This window comes from Mirounga angustirostris, unplaced genomic scaffold (genome assembly GCF_029215605.1).
Source record: "Mirounga angustirostris isolate CCGP_5_RB_7025 unplaced genomic scaffold, mMirAng1.0.hap1 SCAF_3, whole genome shotgun sequence".
NCBI classification, from domain to species: domain Eukaryota; kingdom Metazoa; phylum Chordata; class Mammalia; order Carnivora; family Phocidae; genus Mirounga; species Mirounga angustirostris.
In genome coordinates, this window is record NW_026991711.1 from 110,616,765 (window position 1) to 110,644,017 (window position 27,253).

At 39.8% G+C, this 27,253-nt stretch overlaps 2 long non-coding RNA genes across 2 annotated transcripts; one reads left to right on the forward strand and one right to left on the reverse strand.

The window, feature by feature from the left end:
• Positions 1–481: 481 nt before the first annotated feature.
• On the forward strand, positions 482–22,449 carry LOC123838529 (uncharacterized). Its single transcript, XR_006789470.3, has 3 exons — positions 482–611; positions 7,560–7,800; positions 21,519–22,449. It is a non-coding gene; the product is annotated as an uncharacterized LOC123838529 (long non-coding RNA).
• LOC135363874 (uncharacterized) lies at positions 490–17,895 on the reverse strand. Its single transcript, XR_010410130.1, has 3 exons — positions 17,653–17,895; positions 4,047–4,322; positions 490–627 (listed from the first exon to the last, which is right to left on the reverse strand). It is a non-coding gene; the product is annotated as an uncharacterized LOC135363874 (long non-coding RNA).
• Positions 22,450–27,253: the final 4,804 nt, after the last annotated feature.

A 27,253-nucleotide genomic window follows, 5' to 3' on the forward strand; every position in this document is an offset into this window, starting at 1 on the left:
TTTTAAGTAAATCCGTTGAAAACGATTATTAATCCCTAATTCCGTCTGAACCACCTCCCAAAGAATCCCAACAAGCACTCATGCCTCAAGAGTGCATTTAGAACCACTGACCCAGATCAACGACATTCTTCTAAAGTTAGATAATCATCTCTGCTCTGAATTTTTAGAAACTCGGTGTACATTTAAATACCAATAACCAAAGCCAGCCAGTGCCATAATTTAAGCACTCATTTTGCTTTATTACTGTATGGTTTTCTCCTACTTGGCTTCCTTTCCCTCTTCCCCATATGGAAGATTGGATGGTAGAGGGGGGCGGGGTAGCTGGTTAGCGCTCCCGAGAGCAGGTACTTCCCCTCGCCCGCAGTCTCTGGGTCTCTCAGGCCACCACTGACAAGTGTTGATATGTGGAAGTAGTTAGCTCAGGTCGACGGTCCCTGCAGCCATGCTGGGAGCAGTCACTTCAATGGAAAGCTCTGTGGTCCCTGCCAGCTCCTCTGGTCCACAGATGTCTCAGGACGCAGCCCCGCCCTTTCTCGGTTGCCGAAGTGGGGTTTGCAAACGATCCGGCACACCAGACTTGTAGCCGACCTTAAGGTGGACTTCCACAGAAGGTAGGAAATTTGTTGGCTTCAGAAAAAAAAATTTTTTTAATATTTCATACACTCAAAAGATTTTTTTTTAGAAAGAACCCCTTCCTTTTCAATTCAGGTGGAAACGTTTTGTTCTTTCTGTGAATGAATCCTTTGCTTCTTTGGGGGGTAAATGTGGTTTTGCATACTTTAAGTTTACCCATAAATCCTTCTGAAAATGCAAACTGAAAGCACACTTTCCTTCTCATTAAATTCTATTATACCAAAAGAAAGATCTAAGTCTAACTGTAACAGGATCTAAGCAGTGCTGTAAGCCAGAACTCCGGGGCCACCTTGTAAATAGTACAACATGAGTACACTGGAGAGGGTCTGTCTCTCCATCCTGACTCCGATAAGCAATCGCTGTGTGAAGTCCAATCTATACATTACGTTAGTGGCTTAAACCCAAATAGGGTGACTGTGTAGCCTCTTTTAATTATTGCGAGACAGGGAACATGTTTGATAGAAAATGAAATCATTAAATACGATCTCTCTAGAATAATGTGACTGCTCTTTGACAGGCAGCATTGCTGGAACTTTATTTTTTCACATCTCAGTGGGTAAATAAAAACTTTGTTGGATTTAGGACATCCATGGGCATTTAAAAAAAAGCTTGGCTTAAAGGCCAGGTTTTTTAAATTCAATGAGACAAAGGGGAATTGAAGAGAAGGAAAAAAGAGGAAAGAAAAGAAGGGAGAACAGAGAAATAGAACAGAAGGAAGCAAAAACAAAAAAAAAGAGAGAAGGAAGGGAGGCAGGGAGGCAGAGAGGCAGGGAGGGAGAGAGACAAAAGAATAAAATATGGAAGTTAAATATACTGACAGCGCAGTTGCTTAAACACGCTGAACTTTCAGAGCAGATCAGCAAAAAGTTTGAAAGCTCAGGTGTTTCTATAACTGTAATACATTGGGAAAATTCACACTGCTAAATGAGCCTCAAATTCTCACTTCCACCTGCATGAAACAGAAATACTGTTAGTGCACTGGGCTATAATCAAAACGATGCCGAAATGAGAACATGAGGATGCAAGACTTGTGAGATCCTTCTGGGTTGTGCTCCCCCACTATGAAATTCTAGAATTTGTAAAATTATATTTTAATATGCTACTAATAGGTTGCATTTGTTGCCTGTTCTGATTTAATAATTTTAAAAACATGCCACTCTTTATGAGGAAATTATTTTTAACACATGATAAAGATTCAGTGTTAATTTTTTTTCCCATTGAGAAATAGTTTCAAGGCTAAATACCCAAATCCAGTTCATGATCCTAAGGATTAGAAGTCAGCAAAATGCTGACGTAATGATGCAGAACCAGAAACAGGGAAGCCATTTGTGCGAAAGCTAGTGTACAGGTCTTGGAAGGACAAGCTAGGATGCTAGGAAGAAGACATAAAACTAAAGAGACACTTGGTTCCCTCTTACCACGTAGATATAAAACAACAAACCTAACAGCCATGTTTCAGATTAGCTCTATTATATGAGCATTTGTTTCACAAAAGAGCTATGTACAAAAGGGCATACCATATCTGAATGTCTGTAGGAGAAAACCATCTTATAACTACAAACTTATTTCGCACTAAAGATCTCTGGTTCCACTGTAAATATTTTTGTTGGGTGCCTGGGTGGCTCAGTCAGTTAAGCGTCCACCTTCGGCTCAGGTCATGATCCCAGGGTCCTGGGATGGAGCCCCGCATCTGCGTCCCTGCTCAGTGGGGAGCCTGCTTCTCCCTCTGCATCTGCCTGCTGATCCCCTGGCTTGTGCTCGTGCTCTCGCTCTCTCTCAAATAAATAAATAAAATCTTAAAAAAAAATAAATATTTTGTTAATGGAGATGACATTGGAGAAAACTTTTCCATCTTTACACTATCAGTTTATACTGACCACATAGTTAGAAATGAAGATTTCTAAGATTTTTGCCTAACACATGTACATGTTTCTATTTCCACAAGTATAAATTATTTATTCTTCTGGATCTCCATTCATCAATCTCAAAATGGAGAAAATATAGAAAATGTATGTATTACGGATTTGCTTGTCTGCACTCTATTATAGAGCAATCCTTGCCCACATTTAAAGATTTACTTAAAGAGAATTTAAATATAAACAGATTCATATGCACGTGCATACATATTGGAAGAATGGAAAAAGGAGGAAATGTTACGAGACTTCCTCTCTAATTCTTTCTACCAAGCACCACTTCTTACACGTATCGTGTTTGGAGTGTTCTTCCTTAAACAGATATCCGTTCTTTTCTCTCATCGGGAACGCGCACTAAGAGCAAATGATGCTGTATTCGTAATATTCGTGCCTTTTTTTCTTGGTGTTTTCTCCTGACGAACCACAAAGTTACTGTGGTAACTCTGTGGTGGCCGAAAGCAGTGAAGCCCAAGTGCTCAAAGGCAGCCTAACTTCAGGACAAAGGTGGATGCTGTCATGAGGAGAGCACCTGATTGGGGCTTCGGGGGTGGCAAGGAGGGCCGAAGGGAAGTGATGCTTTGCTTCTTTTAACCTGGTTTGTCAATGCGTCTTTGCACAATTTATTTACTTCTGACACTTAAATGCATGTGCAAATCCTCTGAGGGCTAAGTCATGTCATTAATCTTTTGTGGCGCGTTATTGTTATGCATATATACCAATTTTGCCAAAAATTCCCCATTACTTCTTCTTCGTTAAATAACAACAAGCTGTGAGGGCTAGTTCTGCATCAGCACTTCAATTTCCTCATGAAAGATTGGCCTGCTTTCTTTTGGGGTTGTGAGCACCCAGGCCAATATTACTCATGTCTTGTTACATAACAAAAGAAAACAAAGGCAACTTGAACAGTAATCTGGCTTCGCCTGTTTGTTCTGGACACCATTTTGGTCTGCACAACTCAGACTACAGGCATTGTTTCCTTGTGTCCCTATACATGGAAAAATAAGGCAATGGAATATGCCAATCCCTTAGTTCTAGCTCTTGGCCAAATGGGCGCTGAGATTTAGCCAAATCTCCTCACCCATTTATGGAATGATATGTGCCCTTGCTAAGAAAATTCTCACCATCCCATTCAGCCTCATTCTCTTCTGAATCTGTGCACGAATCATGGCTGGTTACCCAGCAGAGCCAGTGCTTTACTTTGCCTGTCAAAGCCTGCCGAATGTGCCATTCCTTCTCTGAAGGGCATCAGTACGCTGGCATCCCAGGTACCTCCCCGTGGAGGGTGACAAAAGTCTGGCTACGATCAACACCCTGTCCTAAGCCTGAATGAGTGTCGTATCTCTTGAACAGGTGTTGGGACCAAAGACCAGGACCAGCTGTAACTCTCGCAGCTTTTTCATGAGATAATAAGAATTTTAGGCAGGCTTGATGGAAATTTTGAGATTCATTGAATTGATAAATGTCAAATAAGTGGGGAAAGTAAGTGAGTGGTTTACGCACTGATTTGTCATCAATGGAGCTGTAGATCAGATGGCAACGTGATCCTTTTTAGAGCAGCTCTTGTCTTCCTCTGCTCAGATGCACCAAATGAAGCGCCCATTTGCTGACTAGAAATTCACAGTTGAGGTCGACTGATGATGCAGTGCAAACAAGCCTGTTCTGTTCCTCTGCTCACAGATAAACCGTGCCAAGCTTCACCTTTAAATAGCTCCATATTTAATTATGCGATATTTAGAAATGAAGTTCAGTCACAGTTCACTAATAATTTGTTCCCACCTAAGAGAGAGGGAAAAAAAAAAAAAAAGGACAAAACAAAGAAAGAAAGAAAAAGAAAAAAAAAAACGATATTTAGCAATCAGGAACTCTTAAAAAGAAAAAAAAAAGGACAACTCAGGGCCAGGTTGCAACATAAAATAAAGCATTTATTTAAGGGAAAATCATAATAAACTAATTATAATAAAAATAAACTAAAAAATTTTTAGAGGGTGATATTGTTTTTCTATTTCACCATAAAACCTTAGGAAGTTATGGATTAACTTGAGCAAACAGAACCCGAAGAAGGTACAGTAGCTACTTTCTTGAAAACAAAACAATCTTTTCATTCCTGCCATTTGTCGGAATTCTTCCTTCGGGCAAGCCGGACAGCTGCGCTAGTAGGTTTTTTAGTCATGGGTTATAAGCCCCACCTGGCTAGATTTGTTTAGCAGACAGCTGGCCGAATTAAATAAAAAGAATGGGACACAAAATGCTTCCCAAAAAAAGCTGAGAGAATACTTTTTGGAGGTTTTAGCCTTTTGGAGGTTTATGGTTTCCTCTCTACTTTTTTTCTTGCCTATATTCTCATACTACTATATGTGAATATATATCGTGGGTATTTTCCCTCAGTTATAATGCCATGGTTGAGGTAAAAATGCAGCACAAATGAAAACATCGAGTAAGCGTGTCTTGAACGACTTTTTTTTTTTTTTGAGTTAGAAATACCAATTTGCAGTTTATAAGTCCCCAAGAATGACATCAGTTTTAAATTAGCATTTTTTTATTTCTACATTTTCTTTGCTATTTTTTAAAGCCAATAAAATAGATTTTCTTCATCTGGAATGTTCTTTCTAGCTTAAAGATAAGAAGGAGTCTAAATTGTGGGAATGGCATCCTTCTGCATCTGTTTCTCTCACAAACCTATCAAATATCTAATTTTTGGCATGACTGCTGGCTCCGACAGGGGGATGACATAAACCAGCTTTGTGGTTACATGTTTCACTTTTAATCTCATGGAAATAAAAATCAGCACTGAAATGTCCCTTTACATGTGACAATTCGGGACTCTTTTCCAAAAGCCCAGGCAGAGGGGCGTTAACCTGGTTAAGCTTAACGCACAGCATATGCAGAAGTGTCATGCATTTTTACGCGAAAAGACACAAGGCAAACCTGCCTTCAGTAGAGCTTTGTTCCCATCGGAAGCACAGACTACAAACAATAGGACCTGCATGACTCAGTGGTGGCAAGTTACTCAAGAATGACTGAAATGCATACCAGGATGGGGAGATGAAATAGCTCACTTAATAACCCTACATCTTCTGTGTGTTTTGTCTCTTTCCATAAATGCGGCAGAACTAGTGGAATATTTCAACCATCATGGGTTTGCTACTTAGCACGGGGAGAATCCAGCTTTTCACTAAACACAGTAAATATAGTATGGAAGGCTCAAAAAAACCAAAATGGTTTGGACCTGATCCTGATTGGAGGAACTCCATGAAAATGGATTCCAACTGCTTATAAATGAGCAAGGGGGTGGGGGTGCGCTGGTTTTAAAGACAGCGCGGCAGAGAAACATTAATGCTGATACCCCGCTAGCACCTAAGTAAGAGGTGACAATGATTTGCTGCCACACCAAACGTTAAAACTCCGCAGAAGTTGAAATCTATTTATACAGCCCATGGAAATGTTCTGAATATTAAGGACCAGGCCAGGAAACAAACTCTTTAATTCATGACCTAATACTTGCTTTCCAGAGCAGAAGCCTGACTTGGCCCCTCTCCACCCAGCCTATGCATCTCCATGCAACGTAGACTTTATGGAGCCAGGCATGATCTGTTCACTGCAGAGGCCTGATTCTCCCTAAGCACTGATATCAATATCATACATTTCAAATACAAGGGAGGCCTGGGCAGGCTTAATCCCCGGGGCCCAAGTAAACGGAGTGTGGTCTCTAGGGGGGCTGTTGGCATAGAGCAAAAAGGCAGTGTTACTGTATATGTTTTCACATGGTTAGCAGAATGGGTCCCCATCAAAGACTGAGAAAACAGGCATGGTGAGAAGGGAGGAATGAGGTCACTCTAGGTTTCTGTCTGACCCTAAAAGACAATCCAATCTTGGCTGTCATCTGACAGTCTTCTATTTAGCTTGATAGATACAATTACATCTATCTAGCCAGATAATTACAGTACTGTGCATCTTCCATGTAGTGGTGGCTTAGCAGAATTAAAAGCTATACAATCCTTTTGTGTGTGCTAAGGAGCCTCTCCTTTTCTTCCTCATACAGATTTCCTCCTCCCCCACCCCCCACCTCCCCCGCTCCCCCTGCCCAAGGAAAAGAAAGGGGAGAGAATCCCCTATAAATCATAAATTGTGATTCTGAGGTATCTGTAAACTTTCATAGGAATCCATCAATTCTGTCCTAGTTCAACTTGCATCTCAGCCAACTTCTTTACTAAAGAAAATTGATTCTTGTTTACTTCTTTCAGTAAGGAGAGTCATGATGAATTTTAATAGGATAACCCCCTAGTGTTAGAAAATCTCCCTCCTTTGGTTGTGGGAGCTTTGAAATTCGTAAATCAGAAATCAGCTTGGATTTTTTTTTTAAATATTTTTAGACAAATATAAAAGATCTCTACAAGTTTCAAGCTCAACCTTAATAATTGCTCAACAGCCATTTCTTCGTTTTGTTTTGTTTTGTTTTCTTCACCCCAATGAGTAGTACGTTATTCTGATACTCTGTTATAAGACACTTTACTTGCAAATTGACCTTCAATTGTTAAAGGAATCACCCACCACCAATAATATTTTATTACTGGATGAAAATTAATATTGTCCCTTACTATTTTAGCAGACACAAGCATTTAATTGGGGATGGTGTGTACTACTTAGTAAAATGAATATTCCTTGGAGAAAAAAAAAAGAGTGATTCTCTAAATGTTAATTCTGTTCATTGAAAGCCATGAGAGAAAAAGTTTATTGTTTTGGACAGAGGTAAACATATTGCTATGGGAATACTCCAGTGTAGATTCCGTAGCTATTATTCAAGATATCAAAACATCTCGTATTTAGCAACAGAAAATGTACTGCGTTATTTGTTGGGTCAAAAGATACTACCTATTCTTGAGAAGGTAATTTATTTTTCTTTGATTTTTAGAGTTCAATTTATAACATAACAAAAGATTACTAATTTCTTCCACCACCTAGAGCTTCAAGTCACTAATTAACTAATCCATTAAATGTATGTTTTCCGCACTTAAGGAACCAAAGAAACCTGCAGGCTCTGTCTATTCACCCAGGCATCGCTTTCCTGGTGGTGGAATGAAACCAGCTTCTTTGTGGGATGGAGCGATCACTGGATGCCAGCAACACTACCCTACAACGTGTAGAGGAGGAAATGCAGGCTAGCTCATCCGAAGGAAGCTACAGGGGAATTTTAGATCAGCAGAATGCAATTATCCAAGTTGGAATTGTTCCAGGACACCAAAAGCGAACTTTAAAGGTGGGTAAATTGAATAGCGTTTCTCCCCAACTGCAGGGCAAGCAAGCACATCCCTGACAAGACTGGTGCTTGTTCTCTATACTTGACTTTACTTTGTGAAAACCAGTGGCCAAGGTCCTGGCCACTGTCACAGGAAATGGAGTGTGTAGACCATTTGAGCAGAATGGAGAGCATCAGATCTAATAACAGGCACCCTACACTCTACAGCTGTCTAAAAAGTGAAAGAAGGTATTTTTAGAATCTGTTTCAAGACACAATATATTTGTTGAGCAGGTATTTAGGAAGACTACGTTTCCATCCCCTCTTGCATCTAAGTGGGACCACATGACTGAGTTCTGTCTGGCCAATAAAATGTGGGCGGAAATACATTACTCAACTTCTAGCTGGGCCATAAAACGCACCTCTTGATCTTCCAATTTCTCTGTCTCTGCTTCTCTGTCTGTCTCTGTCCCTGTCTGTCTGTCTGTCTGTCTCTCTCTCTCTCTCTCTCTCTCTCACACACACACACACACACACACACACGGAAGGGAAGGATCTTCTTGGAGAGCAGCTGCCCAGGAGAGTCACACAAGCTACAACAGAATGTACCACGAACAAGGAGAAAAAAAAACTTCTATTGTGTCAATATTCGGGAGTTTTTCTTATACTGACTAGAGATATCTTGACTAATATAATATCCATAATAAAAATGGAATTCTCTTGGGGTGCCTGGGTGGCTCAGTCATTAAGCGTCTGCCTTCAGCTCGGGTCATGATCTCAGGGTCCTGGGATCGAGCCCTACATCGGACTTCCTGCTCCGCGGGAAGCCTGCTTCTCCCTCTCCCACTCCCCCTGCTTGTGTTCCCTCTCTCGCTGTGGCTCTCTCTGTCAAATAAATAAAATCTTAAAAAAAAAATGGAATTCTCTTGAATTCCAAAATTGAAAAAGTTGAAAGTCACTCCATAAAGCAAGGATGTGATAAGACGTACATTTTCATCCAATCCTTGTGAGTATAAAATTTATACTAGTGTTCTGAGGGGGAAACTAAGCTAATACATTAAGCTGTAAGAACTTTACACAATTATTACAGTTTGACCTAGTAATTCTACTTCTAGAATCTATCCTTGAGGAAAAAATTTTTGTTCCTCGGATCATTGGTTATGATAACAAAAAAATTATACAGGTTTTATTATCAGTAATAGAGGGATAGTTACCAAAACTTTGGTTATGCCTTTATTAGGAAATGCTATGCAGTCATTAAAAATTGTATATGCAGTGAATATTTTAGTCACTGATTTGTTCAATAAGCTAATGTTTATTGAGCACCGTTTTTGGACTAGAACTTATTCTAGATCCTGGGGATATGATAATGAGCAACACAGAAAAAAACATCCCTGCTCTTACGATGTATATATTTTTGGTGGGTAAGACTAACATGGTACAATAGACAAGTCAATAAATAAAATAATTGACACTAGTAACAAACTGGGAAAACGCTTCACTGAGAGTTAAGGAAACGAATTCTGACACTACATAGACACCGCCCACACAGGCACACCAACACACAGAGTTAGAGAAAGTCTGCGGAGAAAAACCATAAAGTTCTATCATATGCATATGCAATATTTCTAACCATGAGCAACCCAAAGGCCATGAAACATATAAATTAGTTGCGTTGCTGTTGTATGAATTTGAAATATTAAGTGTACAGCTCTGGTGTGGAGGGATCAATTTACATAGGGTACAAATGTAATTAGGCAGCTAACCAGCAACCACTTCTCAAAATGATTTTATTGTTACAAATCAAGTAACATTCTACAAAGTGATTTCAATTATTCAAAAGAAAACATTATTTTTTTAAATTTTTTGAAAGGCAAAGAAAGGGTGATGGGTTGAGATAGAAACTCGGGGCTAGCACTGATAACGGAGAGGAAAGCCTGTAGTAAGTCTAGCCCAATAATGGTACGATGTTTCTCGTGGAAGCTGGGGCCCGGTGAGTGGGTTCACATTCCCTCTCCCCATCCCTGCCCGGGAAGGAACACAAAGCAATTCATGAAACTGTTTCAGCTTTGTACTCCAGAGAATGCAAAAATTACTCCTCAAGTGAAAAATTAAAGAATCACTAGTGCTCTGAAGTGGACACTTAAATTTTCCCTTACGATTTCCTCTGTTTTCAGGGGCACTTTATACGCTATGGTGGGATGGGTTCATATGTCAATCCTCTAAGTGCTCGGTATGTTCGCTCACAAATGTCCAATGTCTATGCCATCCTTTCGACAGTGATTTTTTTTCCTGGGTTGGGGAATTGAGAATTATTTTTGTTTTAGTCTTCATACTTCTGCATTCTTAAATATTTTCTAAAGAGAGTATGGCTTACTTTAAACATTAAATAAAAACAAAAATTAATGCGTACGGACATATACGTAAACACAAAAGTGTACTGAGGAAGACTTTTTAGCTGTGACCCAGACTTCCGCTACCACTGTAACACCACCTGGCACCTGCGTGGGTGCAAGTACACAATCGAGTCACGTTGTTGGCCATGATGCTCCCAATCGGCCATCACCTGGCAGGTGAGCTTACATAACGCCTTTGGGCTTCCTGCCACGTCCCTTAAAGACATAAATCACAAAGATGCTGAGTCCCCTGAAAGGCTGACCCTCTCCCCCAAAGTCCATTCACATTCATCAGTCCATCATTTATTAGAGCCCCACACCTTCAGGGAAAGCCTGCAGAGCAGATAACATTTCAGAAGCAGCATATTTCCATAGAATTGCGAAAGAAAGCTTGTCCTTAATGGATCTCAATGAAAAATCTCCTCTGCACATAGGCAGAAGGGTCTGCAGTCCTGAACGAATCCCACCAGAACTAACTCTGTTGGCAGCAGTGGAGAACTCTGAATCAAAGGGTTGGAAGGAATCTAAGTAAGACATCTAGTCCATCACCCTGCCTCCAGGCAATTTTCCAGACAGATGGGTATTTGTCCTGTTCTTAAAGCTCTCCACTGATCTGAGGAAAAAAAGACAAGGGTATTTATATCCATGATGTTTTCTTACCAAATGTGTAATATTTGCCACCTACACCATCTGCAGCAGTTCAGAATGTAGTAAGATTAAAAGTTAAACTCATTGATCTCAGGAAAGACAATGAAATGAAAATATTTTGCTTTATATAATGTAATTTCCCTCAAAGCTTTTGATGAAGGCTTCATAAAATGGCATCAGTCGTTTAGGGCAACGAATGAAGCCTTTGCTTGACAAATGGCAATCACTGCAATTCTCACAACTCAGAAAAAACTCAGTAGTTACTGTTGCTCCTTAACGTGGTTCTGTAGAGGTTAAGTCCAAGGTCATAGGCTTACTCTCTGGGCAGGTCATTTAGCAATACTTTGTTGCATGGCTTTTAACCACAGCTCACCAGTCTCTCAAACATACATCCTTTGTCACAAATACTTTAAGAGAATATGGATAAATTATCAAAAGTTCATGTTTTTGAGTGGAGTGGGGGCTCCTTTTTCTATCCCTCCAGTTATGTGCGTTGCCGTTTTTCTGCATGAAATAAACCTAATTCATTATTTAGTATTTGGATAGAGAAATGAAATTTGAAGATCTCCCGGCCAGATTTTATAAAGAACTACCCAAACCCCAATCCCTTAATCCTCTTATCTGCATACCCGGTTTCTTCATATTTTGGAACTTGAGCTCTTTAAGATTCGACAGGTCACTTTCCCTGATGTTCCATATACTGACTGCCTAGCAACCTCTAGTGATTTTATTGCCATGTGGCCAACCCCAGGTTTGTTCCTTCGGCGTCTTTGTTCTTGAACCGACACCAGCCTAACAAGTCAATATTCAGTATTTGACATTTGCTGGTGAGGAGAGATGCCACCTCCACCCAGACAGAGACCACGGTTGGTCCTAGTATCTGTGCATGAGCGTGGTCAGGGCAACGAACGTGAGTTAGCTCTGTAAGAAACACCACTCTGGATAACCCAATCTCCAGCATCTAGTCCTTAGTTCCAGGTGTCAAATACATGGATCCATCCTTAAACTTTCCCCAGGATCATTGCTAAAGGCATTGGAGGCAGTCAGGTCTATTTCTTTAGGAAAACTTTTTCTCAAAAGCTGTTCTGGCTGGGAGTAAGTCTGGCATTCAGAGCTTAGCCTAGGATGACTACAGCCCAGGTCTTATTGAAGGAACCATGATTTCAAATATGAGTCGCTCAAAAGTATAAGTTTTATAGGATTTATTCTCCCTAATACAGAAAGTTGGTGAAGGTGGCCCAACTTAGTTATGCACTTAGTATGTATAAGATGATCAAAGTTTTGGCAAAATTCTTCTGAGATACATGAGATAAACTCCCAATGAACAGGGCATAAAGTAATGGAGAATCAACTACACTAGTACAGTAGAAAGAGAATCATCCTGGTAGTCTAGAGATCAGAGTTCATTTGACATTGGTATAAAGCAAGTATAAATTTATTCACATGTAACACATAGTTCTAGAACAGTTCTAAGATAAAATCCACCAAGCCCTGGCCTTATAGCAAACTGGGAGCTCTCAGTAAACAAGGTAGAGTGACCTAAAACAGGTGAGGTCGGGGCTGGGGCCTTCTATGCTCAGACCAGTGAGACAGTAAGCCCAAGGCCAGTCCAAGCCAGCATGAATATCTAAAATTTCTGATCAAACAGTGAGATAGGACAGCACATTTTCTGAGGGAAAGTTGTTCTCAGCATCTAGCAGTGCCTGAGTTGTTATTCAAAGAAGTGGATACTAAAATACTAAATATAATATTTATAAATAAATATATATAAATAGAAAATACTAAAAATAGTCCAGTCCTGGTCCACTGGCTGGCAGGATCTAGAGAAGAGAGAAAGGGGCAGGGCCCTGCAGACTGGGTGGGAGGCAAGTTGGCCTCTAGTCCCAGAGGGGGAATGAATAACTAAGAGACCTAAGACCCAGGAATCAACCCAGAGCACAGCTAGATTAGAAAATGAGTCGCACCTGCAGGGGAATAGGTAGAAAGGCTAAGGCGTCCCTGACTCCCCCAGCTGCTAGAGGACATCATCTGCGGTGACGCTCCACTCTGTGTGTACGAGTATCACCAACATACCTCCTTCGTTTCTTATAAGAGCCCTCAGAGGTAGTCAAAAAACGCTCATGAACAAAGAGCTCTCTGGCTAAATATATAGCCCGGAAGATGTTGCATGTTATCACTGCTACCCTGCCTTTATCATACTCTTAGAGAATCACAGTGCACATCCAAAGCTCTGAGATGTCCTGTATGAAAGAGACCGTTTCCAATTGCTTATTAACCCAGAATGTCCAATGAAACCACTTTCCCAGCACCCTAACAAATATACTTACATACTTGTACTTTCAGAAACATTTACAATCTTCTTTCTTACCCAGTGTTCTAAGGAATGGACTCTGAAAATTCCCGAGAAATACATGTGCTTTGTAACACAAAAAATTAAACAAATGTAAAATAGTGTTATTGTGGCAAATTGTGCTGGTAAAATGAGTAAAATGGTGGTGTTGGAAGCCATTAATGGAGTAGTGGTGCTTATGCTTGGATCACTATAGATCTACCAAGACAACAAAAGGTGGCTAAAGGTCTGAATTTTCCGGCACAACATACACCACAGATGAGGCATATATTTGGGTTTAAAAAAACATACAGAGTGAATGAATGAATGAATGAATGAATGAAAGAATGCGTAAATGAGAGAAAGTACAAATAATATCATATATTCCATCCCTGGAGAATACATTTTCCTTTGAGGGAGACAATAAATTTCTTTCACACTGTGCCCAAATGGTGGCATAGTTCTCCCAGGATGAGCCAACCATCATAATTATAAACTCACAGGGTATTTGCTCCAGAAAAGTGTCTTTTTCCTACTGGCCCCTTCCCAGCAAAAACTATCTCCTTGCAGGGACTTGTGGATTTTCTACCACATCTGTATTCCCAAATCAATAGCCAGCCTTGTGCCATTGCTTCTATGGAAGACTTAGGTCCTGAGCCATTGGATGTATATATTTGTTGAGGTGGGAGAGGAAAAAAAGATGGTCTCATAGGAAATTACAGTTAAAAAAACAAAACAAAAAAAAAGTGTTTTAATAAGAAGTTTCTCGGAGCCTTTAGTATGCTAATGGACATTGTGGTTTCCTAAAAACAGGTTGAGAAGGAGTGGACACACTATAAAGCATTTTCTAAGCTGTAAATTTTTCCACAAAACTTTATGTCCATGGAGCATTTGGGGGGAGATGCTGTGCTGGCTTCTTTAACTTTCCTTATTGTGCTTAGCTAGAACTATCTTGAAGGGTTATTTTAAAGAATGAATGAGACAATGTGAGCAATATTTCCTAGCATAGTCACACACAGCGGAGCTTCAGAAAATAATGTTCCTAATAACCTGCAGGTATTAGGCAAACATAATTATCCTCATTTTGTGAATGAGGAAACTGAGGTTCACAGGAGTTGAGCGACTTGTCTTTAGTCAAAGAGCCAAACTAGGGCTTCTGCCTCCACATCCAAAAAGCTTTCTCCTGGGCCACTGCTTCTGGCCCCTGGGCAGCTCTCACCCCACAACTACATCATTATCTACCATGATGTCACATCCACCCAGAAATCAATTTTGCATGAAACACTCTGAGTAAACCAAGTGGGAGCCTCATTGGTTTGAATTCAATTCTTTTGAGGGCTTGCGATCAGAAAACATGTGCTATCCAATTTTTCCCACACATGCCACTTCTTAGCTGGCCTATCACTGGGGGCCTGGGCAGTGTGGTCTGTTTGAGGCCAATAATCATATCACCATTGTAATGAGTGGCAAATCCTATGTAATTTACACATTAAAAGGAGGCTGAGATGCATGGAAAAACCCAGCCCCCATTTGTCTAATGAAATTAAAGCTCTTAGCCAAATACTGGTGCTGAAAAGAGATGTTTGGGAAGGGCTCTCGCGGGCTCTCTCGCCCCTGCCTCTGAAGAAGAGGGTGAGTGTTCTTTATTCATGATCCCGCCTCTACCTAAATCACTCCCACAATGGGACCTCTAAACCAAGGGGCCCTGTCTGGGAGCATGATTTACGCATAGCTGAGGCCAGGCGGGGCTTACAAAGGCATTATGACTAGTTATTTTCAATGACAATTGAAGGGAAAAAGAAAGCAGCAAAGATGTTCTGTGGCTTGGCAGGCAAAGCACTAAACTGCCCCGCCTCCTTCCCCAAACGGCAGCAAAGAAAGTTTTGAGACATACCTGATAAAGCAATTATTTTAAGATATTTTTCTCATTCAGTGGTAGCTGGACGGTATCATAAAACAAGTGTGACTAATACAGCATTTGGAGGAGCCGCACGGAGCCGAAGCTCTGGAACAAAACATTGGTCCCATAACAAGGCAAGAAGAGGTGGCTGGCTCTAGCATTCAATGGCTGTCCAACTTCTTCTGAGCTCCCCAAGACTGAAAATCCCCCTTACGTCGGGGAACCAGCCATGTTGAGGTGAGATGAAACAAAACAACCCACATATAATTGAGTGTCAGTCTGAAAGTCAAGAACCTACCGTCATGAAGCTAGTTAGTCCATAGAATGCTTTCATTTGGCCCATGAATGGCAAATACATGGAAATACTGTAGAGTATGTGGATTTAAGAATATCAGTGGAAGCATCAGGGCAATAATGTGTGCAAAGGAATGGCCAGAGTATACAGGAAAACAGCTAACACACCTTATCCCTGGCTTAACCAACTTCTCATAGGCAAATGCATGTGATGAAAAGAAGGGCTCATACACACGTGTTCACACATACACACCTGAATCAGGAAAAAGAGGTGTGTTAAGAAGTATCATTCTCCATTTTCCTCACCTTCCATAAAATGTTTCAAAATCTAGACACTGTCTGATTCCAACCTCATTTCCTACCACTCTCTTCCACTCCCTATACTCTAACTACATCCTTCTTTATCTTCCTCAATCACATCAAATGCATTTCCGTTTCAAGACATTCTGCCTGTAATATTCTGTCCTAGGATCCTCATACAGCCAGCTCTTTCTTTTTTTTTTTTTAATATTTTATTTATTTATTTGACAGAGAGAGAGAGAAAGCCAGAGAGACAAGTGGGGGAAACAGCAGAGGGAGAGGGAGAAGCAGACCCCCACTGAGCAAGGAGCCTGATGCGGGGTTTGATCCCAGGACCCTGAGATCATGACCTGAGCTGAAGGCAGCTGCTTAACCGACTGAGCCACCCAGGAGCCCCCAGCTAGCTCTTTCTCATCCAAGTAGACTTTTGCGGGTTCTAAGTACATCAGATCAAATATATTTAAAAACACTCATATTAAATAAAATGTACATAAAATAAGAACAGTTGAGTTTCAGTTGATTAGCAACAATAGACATTTTGTGTGCATTCAAATGAACATTGTTGATTTAAATTCTGCAGTATTCTTTTCTTTTTTTTTCCTTTAAGTAAACTCGACTCCAACATGGGGCTCAAACTCATGACCCCGAGATCAAGAGTCACATGCTCTACTGACTGAACCAGTCAGGTGCCCCTCTGCAGTATTTTTTTCATAAATTATTGGCAATAACATTTTTTCCAGGTTTGAAATACTTTTGTAAGCCCTTAAAAAACTCCTAGCCAACATTAACTAATAGATGAAATATTTCTGTTCTTACCATTTGAGTTTAGGACAAATAGCATCACATACTCAGAAGAGGTGTTTTCTAACTATCCCTTCCAAAATATCCACCCATTTCACATTCAGTGACTTTCTACCATTTACTGTACTTTTTATAGTCACTATATGACTGAATGATTTCACACATCCTAGGTTAATTCCACAATAATACTGATTTAATATAATAATACTGATTTAAATTTGCATTTGTATAGGACTCATAACTAAACTGTAGTAGTTTCAACAGTAACAATTCAAGATGCCATTTCAAAGGTATCTGGTATTGTAGGGTAGGAGGCTGGTCAGTGGCTCAGTTTTAAGTTTTAAATATAAAATAAATAAATGCATACATACATACTTCTAACAGAGAAACTTTAAAATCTAATTTTGTATCTGGTTGAAATTTTGGTTCTCATAGAGAAGAGAAAGCCAACAGAGATAACATGACCCAGCTCTCAGAGTAGGTGGGCAGAAAACATAACCAGAACCCAAATTTATAGAGACGATTGAAAGAGAGCAAATCTTCCCATTAAAATCGATATATAAAACATTGGGATGTAAAGTCTGTAGTTTCATAAGTGCACCAACAAAATCCAAGCTTAGCAACAAAATACTTTTAGGTATAAATCAGATATCTTGGTGCAAACTATGGGACAGAGAATGTAGCACTCACTCATGAAGCCCCAGACCAGAAAAGTATGTAACGTTATCATTCAGCCTTCAGAAAGAGTAATGGCAAGCAGGTATCAGAGCCGATGGAGTGGTGATTTACATACAACTCCCTTTACAGAGACTGTATTTGAATTACCTTCCACAAAGCACTTTGTTTTTAAGAAAAATCTTTTGTTAAACAACACCTCCTGATATTTTGATAGACAGATGCCAGGACCAAATGAATCTTATGAAATTGTTAGAATTTTAGTTCTGGGATCCAGAGTAGACTAAGTCAACCATTGCATAATTCTGATTTAAATAGTTTGTGTGTTGTATGTTGGCTGTCTTATTTCATTTCCTCAGTAACTTTATATGTAGGTAAAAAATATATTGTCCTTGTTTTGTGGTAAAGAAACAGATGCTCAGAGAAATTAGATTCCTGTTTTAGTTAGAATAGGTCAAGCTTATGCGACAGTAACAAGCAATTCCAAAAGAAACAAGCTATGCACATACAAAGTCACACAGGCTGGCTACCTCTTCATGGCAGCTTCCTCTTTACAGCAGGCTCAGCAATATGAATTGTTTTCATTTTGTAGTTCTGTCACCTCAACATGTGGCTACCCTGTAAGTTGGGAAAGAAGGAAGTGAAGAGTTACATAGGAGTGTTTCTTGGACTTAACACAGGAGTGATACACATAATCTCTCTCTATATTTCATTGGCCAGAACCAGTCACACAATCCTATTTAAAAGCAAGGTTGTTGGGAACTATAGCTTTCCATGTTCCCAAGAAAGGGGAATTTGATATGGAATCTGTCTCTCTCGCAGTGTCTAAGATCAAACAGCAAATAAAGTGAAAGAGCTAAGACTTGGCCCTAATCTGACAGCAACCCAGTACTCTTTCCATGACTCTAACCTGGAAAATAAAGATTATGGTTTGTTTTGTTTTGTTTTGTTCTGCTTCCATTTCCAGGACCCAGCATATACCTGACATATGGAAGATACTCAAAATAGTTCCTATAGTAGAAGGAGGGAAAGCAGAGATGGAGGGAAAGAGAAAAGGATGGAGAGAGGAAGGGAGAAAATACAGAAGATCTTTATTGTTTCTTAATTTCATGATTGATTGATTCTTTGAAGTATGGTAAAGGACAGATATGATATAGCCACTACTTCCCAGCCTTACAATGTCTTTTCACAGCGCTGAAGTGAAGAAGTAAAAATGTAGAGACCGGTATGGCCACCTTCAAGTTTCTGCCCCATACACCCTGCAAATATCTCCATCAATGGAGGAAGAGAGACGGGGAGAGAAAGAAGATTAAGGAAAGGAAGAAAAGATTAAGAAAAAAAGACTAGGTATCTCTTATGGGGAGGAAACAGAGGCAAAAGGAATTCATTTGGAATGTATATTGGTATATAATATGCCTTGAGTTCTTTTCCAGAAAGGTGACATGTAAAGGAAATGCTACGGCAAAATTATTTAATAAAAAGAATACTGGATTTCTTCTGTGCTGTACAATTTACAGTAGAATCAAAGGACCACGCTTTTACACAGCCCTTACAGGAAAAGCAAAACAGGGGCAAGCAGAAATAAATTAAGTATCTGCCATTGATTGTCATGGATAGCACCAGCTTATTGAGCTAATACTTTATTAGTGTGCTATAGCTTGGATGATGATGGTCTTTTTATTGTTTTTGTGGTAACTCTTTATTTTAAGTATCTTATCATTATGAATTCATTTAGTATTGATTGCAATAGCACTGATCATAAAGAATTAATTTGGCCTTACCATGAATATCATACACACTTATATAAGAGTTTAGCTGTAATTCAAAATTAATTAATATGGTAAAATTTTATTGCCTTTGCAATTTTGCAATCTTTTTAAATGCATCTAAGGTATTTTTTTTCAGCAGGTAGTACCTAGCAGAAAATCTACCTAAGGCATTTTTCTCTGGAAGACAACTTCATTTAATGATAAATGGAAAATCTACCTTAAAAAAAATTCTTCATGTCTTAAAATATTTGTGATCCCAGCTCCAGAATTCGGGGTTACCAAAAGACTGAAGCCTTGAGTCCTAGAAAAATGATCATGTCTTCTGGGTGTTCCCACTTCCGTGGCATGGCTAGGATGAGCAACATAATTGAGGGTTTATCTCTCCTCAGTATCTTCTGTCTCTCACCTAAGATGATTTGTCCCTGTCAGAGTGAAGGGCCCCCAGCAAAGGAACTCCATTTACTTATAATGATATTGAATTACCAGAAGGTACAATTCCGGGCATACTTCTAGCTAGTTGAGATTGTTGAATGTAGGTATTAGTGGGAATCTGGTGAGGTTGGGTCTAAATCAAATGGCACGTGTCTGGAATGCCTGTCTATGGCCTTCAGTGACAATCCACTCCACTGTTTTCTGTTGCTGCTACTGTCCGGAATGGGGGCATGTGTAGATCTATTGGGACATCATGCTACAGATGGCCGGCCTTACACAGATCTGGACTAGGGTGTCATTCAAGGACTGCTACTAAAAGCCACCAATGTCTTAAAATAATCTCTTCCCTCCACCCTCTCAGTGTTCGGAAAGTCTCTGAGGCTTCTCATCATCCCTATTGAAAATGTAAATGTCACTTAGATCCAGTAGAATAATCCATTTACCCACCAGGAATTTATCAGTAAGCAATCCAACATATGCAATCACTCTGACTGAATAAAATATTGAAATTTTAATGAAGAGGTGGGAACTGAGAAACAATATGGAGGATGGGAGACTGCCCAAAAGGCAGCCCTTGTGGAATGTCTCTATAGTAGGCCCTAGAATCCCAGGGACCAGCAGAGATCCTGAGAAGAGGTAAAGGAGCACACAGAACCGAAACGGAATCTTGAAGACAAAATTTTGGTCAAGGAAAGTGCAAGATCAGCCAGTTAGCAGGCCAGAGAAGAACTAGGGGTGGCTTAGCCCAGGTGGAGTCAGCAGAGAGCAGCTGGGTGCCAGGAAACTCACAGAGCCCTGGCAAGCACTAAGGGCTCCCTGCTGTCAGGGGATATGCTAATGGAAAATGACATTAGAATACAAAGTAGGTAGTCAGCAGCAAAATTGATTTGGAGGGGGATATAGGCCTGTGCCCCAGTGACTTAGCCCATTGTCAGAGCCCAGAGCCAGAGCAGTAGATATGGGCAAGGCAGGACAACCCAAAACTCATAGCAGAAGTGCTTGTGGAATCCCCAATAGGAAAGAACCTGTTACGGAGTAAGCTAAAAATGCCAACTATAAAGAGACGAGTCCCGGAGCTATCAGGGATTTCTGGGGTATCACTCTGAAATGTTTCTTAGGATTCCTGAATCTGTTTTACTGAAAGCGTCTTCAGCGATACTAAAAATTGGTTTCCTCTTTTCCAATACATAGCACTTGTAACTTTCAAAGGGACCCTTAGAGGAAATTCAGCCTCATTGGCAAAGCCAGTTTCAGGAAGTTCTTCCAAGCTGCCATCCCTCGCAGTATAAGCTCTCCCTTCTTCTAACTTCCACTGTGCTTTCTCTCGGGGAAACCATAAAAATGAAAAGAAGCCACACCTTTCACTAGCCAAACTCTCTCTTACAGTTGTACAGAAATGTAATTATCACCCTTGTCTTAGGTAGTAAATACCAGAAGTTTTTTAGTTGGCATAAACAAAGATTGTCCTACTCCTGTCTGATACCAAAAAGGTATATACAAGTCTATTCTTATCTTTCTAATTACTGATATTTTCTTCGTGTCAGTTAATAACACACTGCAAATCACATAACACAGCTGCTGAACAGAAGATTCTGAAGTCCAGAATTCACCTGTCCCACCAGATTAGTTAAAGGTTTCAGGAAAAGGGAAGACTAAAGAGAACTGAAGTAATTTGGTTCTTAACACCTTAAATAAGCATGTCATTTGATTAGAGGTGTTTCAGGGTGTCTTCAGTGGCAAAGATGCCCCCCTTCCTGATAAACACCAAGTTCAGCACCTCAAAGTGATTATGTGAGCATATGCATTCGCCCTTAAAACTTAGCAGAGGATCTCACTGAGGTAAGAGGGTATTCTTTATTTGTGCTATGGGAAGCAATAATGGAGATTTGCACTTCTTCAATATAGCATAGGATTTCCCAGAATGCTGACTAACAGAACCAGTCGGAGGTTTATTGATGTAGCGCCGTATTGAAAACACAGGTTTATTAATAAAGAGCTTCATGAGAGTCTGAGAGGCAAAAGGAGATAGCAAATGATACGATGGCACGAAAAATAGGAAGACCGTGTGAAAAAGCGTGTGGCTTGAGAAATGTGACCAGGAGATTAACTGCCGGGATCAACTTAGAAGCTTAAGCATTCAGGGAAAACATTCAAGTGGACTCTATGCTAACAGAGCCTTTTCCTTCTGTTTGCAGGTTTCAATAGCCACAAACGTCTCTTAGCATTTCCCTCCCTTAGGAAGACAATATCAGACGGCTGGCATTGATTTCTTAAAATTATACTGGCAAAAAGATAAACAAAGCTCAAGATAAAGAAATACATTTTACACTAAAAAAAAAAAAAAAAGGAAAAAGAAAGAAAAAAACCACACTGAAACCAAATCCTCATATTTCTTGGCTCACGGTAGCAGGCTGACTAGTTACCCAAAATGAGCTTACTGCAAAATCACTCTGTTCTCACCACAGGCACAATTTACCAACTGGGTGCAACAGACACCGGGCTGGCTCCTGAACTTCTCTCCTCCAATTAAGCTGCACAACCTGTTACCATTTTGCCAATGGACTCTATTTACTTAGGTTCTGCATAACTTGCCAAGTGCTCACTCTGTGGAATTCCCAGCAAAGAGAAAGGAACAATTGGGGGAAATTTTTGTTAACATCCTTTCTTTTAACTTTCCCTAGCAGAGGGGAATGCATCAACGTGGAGCAGATGTGCTGAGACCAAATGCTCTCTTCCTCATGATTACGGTTGGTTATACCTGTGGATAGGCGAGCTAATTCCGCCGCAAATGTGCAAGAGAGGGTAGTACTAACGTACAATGTGTGGTCCTGGAGGCTTTGTTCCCACGTAATAGGGTGCTTCGTTTCACGAGACCTGGCACGTTGAGAAGAAAACTGAAGCAAAACAGCCCTGTGCCGTTGGAATCATGAGCTATCTCCGTGAGGCTTAGAGAGTGCCCAAGTTCTCGGCGATGTTGACATAAATATCATGGAATTTATTATTTGGAGTTGGAAAATAATGATTCTTTCTGCTTAATGTGCTCAGCGACTCTGCACCCGATTGTTTTCTGCCATTTGAGAATGCCCGAGGATGTCATTAAAACTACGTGTATCAATATTAAACCTTTACAAGTAGTTGACTAAATGAGCTGTTATTATCTTTGTTTCTGACAATAGTGTACCTTTTTACTTCATTTATCAGTAACTAGGTGTAGTCGATTGCACTTTGGTATTGATCCCAATATCCATACCCATCACAGACTACCTTTCTTCAAGGTCATCGTAAGGTCGAGTTATGATCAATATGAATTGACTGTCTGCAAATAAATTTATGTAGCTGACATTATTGCAAGTAATACCTTTTTTCAAATTAAGGTGGACCACTTTGTGAAGCATATGTGTTTGAAATATTAATGGTAACATCATCCAACTCTGCATAATGAACCAGCCTCCCCATAATTTACGAGTCCCCTTTGTAGAACTGAAAGTTACATAAGCTCCCCAATAACCATTCTTAAATAACACCTGCAGGGTTTCAAGCTTCGGATTTAGTGTGGATGCTAATTATGTTTTCCAAGCAATGGTATTCTCCTATGTAGCCCCTATGTGCATTTTGATTTCCAATTTCCAAGTCTCATTTCTATCATTGCTATTTCAAAGTTCAGTGGAATATTTAGTCATCCTAATCAGAGGACCACATTTGATAAAACCAACTTTCTTGATAGTAGAAACAGCACTATCAAAATGCAGCGTGATTCCAATGCCATCTTCCTACCATGGGCCCCTCAAACTGTGGAGAGACGCACTTGTGATCAGCCTATTAGCCACTGGATGTCACTGACGCTTACATAAATGGAGCTTAAGGGGCATTTATCTGACTGTAAAAATCATGACTTCAGTAGAAAGCAGTTTAGCTAGAAACATTTCACTCAGGCAATTTCTAATTTCAGAAAAATAGGCTCATAAAGCTCACAAAGGCGATACCCAACTTCAAGCGTGATTAGTTTCAGTTGTTTGTTTCAGCTTTAACTGGGATATGAATAAACAGCAAGTTTTGGGGGTGCATTCCATTTTGACAGCACCTGCCATTCTGCTTTTAAAGGGACACTGCCCAGTCAGGTTTGTGACATCCTGAAAGGCTTATCAGCAAGTCCAAATCATAAAACAATACCTTGGGAAATCCTTTTAATTCTATAATTATTGTTTTGTGTGTAACACAACATTCTACATTTAACTGTTTTCATGAGAATATATATTCTTATAAAAATTAAAGGTTATTTGAAGCAATTCAAATGTACTTCTTTTGGTACAAATGATTTGGATTCAGATTTTAAACAAGAAATTGGGCTTTGTAAAGCATAATTAATGATGACAAGTGTCAGAAAAACATCATCAAATGTATTATAAAATGGCTTCCACCATAAAATTCATTCTCAAATCAGATTATGGCAAAGGAACATAATTTTCCTTGACTGTTTCATGAATTCTCTTTCCAGGACATATCAGGGAAACCAATCAGATCTATCAGTAGATGGTCTACAGTGTAAAATTGAAAAGATGCAGTAGGTTGGAAAGTTCTAACAAAATAAGGATTTATCTTTTGTCTTGAATATAGACACAAAGCAAATGTAGTATGTGAGTGGCTTGGAGAAAAGGCACTATATAAGAGCAAAGAATTATGACAAATGACATCGCAACAGACATGCTGCCATCCCAGAGCTTGAGCCATTTGAGAAGCTATTTTGAATTAATAACGCATGCCATCGTGATTACATTTGCTTAGCAGATACATTTTAAGAAATAACAGCCTGCAAGAGGAAACTGAAACAATAGTTCTCTATCTTTATGTAACATATAATTGCCATTTTTCTTCAGAGAGAAAAGGTTCCAAGTCCATAGGAACTAGAGTCTAGGTTTTTATTTTTAAGTGGCTATATACTTGTGTATACATCAAAATAAATTTAATATCCACCCCCCCAAAAAATATTATATTACTAGAAATAGAAATTCATGGGGACCAGATCACCCACTGGTAGCTCACATTGTCAGAGCTGAAGCGAGGTGCGGGGAGGGGGCGGGTGGCAAAGTAACTGAAATTGAACCAACTTTTTGCATAAGGAACGCAGAGAAGGCTAAAGCAGCAATGCGTGCCCAATCTCACCCCATCATCATCTCCTCCCATCAAAAACAATCTTGAAAATATGTGAAAATACACACGTACATTTGGGCAATGTTATCTGTTGCTAAGTTGGTTGAAAAGGAAAGCTCTCCATCCACATAACAGAGGCCAAGCAAATATGTTGTCAATTGCTCATAGTTCAGGTAGCGGGGAACACCTGGAATTGCATCTTTAGGCAATTTGGCGCTTGGCAAAAGGCAGAAAGACAACACGGTAAGGAGTTGCCTCCCTCTCACTTAAACGATGTTTCCACCTTAAATTAAAGCTGTAGCAGCAGTAGGTAAGGTGGTCAATGCAATTAAATTCAAAAACCTGAATGTATTGAACTTTCTGCAATTATACATGGGTCATCTCTGGACAATATGTTGGCCATCTGGTAGCATCTGTGCCGTTCCCTCTAATAGAGTTCCTGCTGTGGCTCGAGGCCATGGCAGGCAGCACTAAGCAGGTCACATGTTGTGTCTTTCAGCCATATTTAGGTCACAATTTGGGATGGGAGGAGGCAGGAATTATCTTTTTGCACAAAGGCAATAAAAATGAATACTCCCTTGTAGGTATCTTGTGTTTTTTGTTAAAGAGGGAGAGAGTTACAGTTTGGTTCCATGCTTCATCCCAAGGTGTGCAAAAGATAAGACAGAATATCATATGCTAAAGACTAAACGTTTGTCTGTATGTTTTCTTTTCTCACACAAAAAAATTTAAAAATGGGCCTTTGTAAGTGGTGGCATATCTGGGGTTTTTTTGTTTCTTTGTTTGGTTTGGTTTGGTTTGTTTTGCTAAGGGAAGGGATGGAAGGGGGAATTCAAAATCTATTAATTAGTATTTAGATAATGGATAGAATGCAGAATATTCTAGAATGCTGGTACATTCTAGAAAACTCTTTTTGAGAGAGGGGTGATAAAAAGAATATATATATGCTTGTCTTTCAAATAGAAGTTGCAAATTATACATACTTGTATTTTACCTCTAGACAGTTATTGAAAACTCACATCCTATTAGTTGACTCACAAAATGTGTACAAAAATCTCAGCAACACTGAGAAACACAATGCCTTTTTCCAAAGTAAGATCATTCTAGAAATGTGAATATGAAATAACAGGTCCTATTAAATCTTACTTTTGACATGGGTATAAAGCGTCCACCTGGCATATTTACTGATTGCCCCCAAAAAACAACTACAGCATGCACATTTTGAAAGTATGAACCTTACATGTATTATCCAAGTTCACTTGATATAGATTTTAAAATGCAATATGGACAAGAGTCAAGTCCGACATAAGCAATTTCAGTTTGACATCAATTAGTGAGTAGCTTTTACTCTTATAGACATATTTATAATGGAAAGGAGTGCATTTAGACTTTAAGGTCCTGCCAACTAATCAATTTGATGAACTAATTGATAATAAATGTTAATTGACAACTAACAGCAGTCAATTAATTGCATTTCAAATGCAGCTCCAGGAAGCTGAGTTGAACATTATTCTACCTCAAGCTACTCAAATAATAGCTCAGCAATGACTTTGCAACAGGCCATAAAGGTCAAAATGGGCGAGCCTTTTCCTTATTAGGAGATCGGGGATCCCAGGGCCCGGGTTTACAAAAACAGGAGCCGCTCATACCCAAAGCTCCTCTCACTGCCCCTGTGCTGATTCTCTCTCTCTCAGACAGTTTGCTGGCCTCCTGAGTCTCCTCTGGCTTTCCCTTTGGGGTGCAACGTGGAAAGCCAGTACTCAAAGCCAAAGAAGCTGTTGCTTCTGCCAGTTATATAATCTGTCTCTTCGACGGAGCCACTTAACTAAAAGCTAAACCTACAAATGAGGACGGTTCTGTTTAGTTATGTGTCTTTGTAGCAGGGAAGATATGCCCCGTTTTCTAATTTCCTACCATTAAAGAGTGTTAAAGAACAAGTGAGATGGACAACTGGTGCATCTGGTACAATTCAGTCCTAAAAAATGCTCTCTGTTAGAGTTCCAGTGTTCTTCATTTTAGTCAGTTGATCCATACTAAAAGCCCCACAACTTCATCTGAAAGCTCTGCCCGTATCCTCAAAAGGAAACTCATTTTGTATATGTAATAAAGGTCTCACTAGCTTTTTGGACTCCAGAGCCTTGGCACTTGTCTTCACTTTTCCTAGAAAGTTCTTTCCTCTATGATCTCATGAATCCTGTCTTTACTTCATTCAGACTTCTGCGTACATGTCACTTCAGAGAAGTCCCCCTGGCCAGTCTGCATCAAACCTACGCACATTCCTTTGTTCACTTTCTATTCTCTTATATTGCCTTACTTCTCTTCACAGCTCATATCGCTACCTGCCATTACATAGTCTTGGTTTATTTATCACCGATTTCCTTTACTTAAATGTAAACTCCATGGGGGAGGGACTTGAAACTATTCATTGTGTATTCCTGATGCCTAAGTATTGCTCACAGTGGGTCCTCAGTAATATTTATTGAATGGATGACACCACTCTGGAAATCAACCCTCTAAGTGAACTGTTAACGATTGCATCTCTTCTGGCTTAAAGCAAACATCTAAGAAGGGCAATATGGTGGAATGGAAAGAAAACTGGAACAGGAGAGAAGAGAACCCAACTCCATCCTTGGCTGCATGAGCCATGTCACTTCGGGAAAATGACTCCACCTTACTGGAACTTAGTCTCCTCATTATAAAATGAGGGGCTTTGACAAGATGATTTTTTAAAATTCCTTCTCACTCTAAGTTTTCTCTGATTCTGTTATTTAATTTGTCCTAT